We start from the raw sequence: 834 nt of genomic DNA, 5'->3' as shown, positions 1-834 counted from the left end.
TTTTTTTATATGAGGGATCGAAGGGACGTGTGAATGTTTGATTTCAGCTGCAGCACTTTTGAATGGAGCTCTGCTTCTTTTGAAATGTACATGATTCTATCAAAGCTACTTATAAATATATTTAAACACAGCCACATATAGAAACATATATACATATATATATTCTAACGTTGGACTTTATAGATGCTCTGGATGTTTTTATTTATTACAGCATGAACTGTTCCTGTGAGTGTGAGTGAATGTGTGAGTGTGAGTTCTGCACAGACTGTGAGGTCGAGTCTTAATAATCCCACCCCCCAGGCGACGGAAACTTTCCCCGAACCCTGACCTCTGACCTCAGTCAGATGCTGATTTTTCTGTTTTAGTGAGAAGATCTGATCAGAACACAGAATTAAACAACTTGTTTATTGTTTACCTTAAGTACCTTAGAGATCTGGTTGTTGCTGCCTGATCTAAACCAGAAGCTTCATTTATTCTTCACATGTGCAAAAAGGGCTTCTTCCTGTTCCTGCCTTTCACAATAAAGGCTCTTAGTGTATCCACTTGCAGAAGATGGACATTGATAAAATGTAAAGCAGATTGTAGAAACAAAATCAAATTTTATTTTCAGGTTTATTAGATCCTAAACATGTTAATATATATGTTAATCAGTATTCATGTTGGATTTATTTGGCAGTTTTTAAGGATCCAAATCTCAGAGAGAAGTCTGCTCCAGGTTTAGGGAATAAAAAGTAGTAGATTTGTGGAACACAGAGTCCGATGTGGGGAAGTAGAACTTGCAATAAGTACTGCCACCAAGGGAGTGGAGGGATCCAGATCACTTTATGAAAAAAA

Source organism: Haplochromis burtoni, unplaced genomic scaffold (genome assembly GCF_018398535.1).
Source record: "Haplochromis burtoni strain Fernald_Lab_line unplaced genomic scaffold, NCSU_Asbu1 Contig_1069, whole genome shotgun sequence".
NCBI lineage: Eukaryota > Metazoa > Chordata > Actinopteri > Cichliformes > Cichlidae > Haplochromis > Haplochromis burtoni.
Note: the sequence above shows the minus strand (reverse complement) of the source record.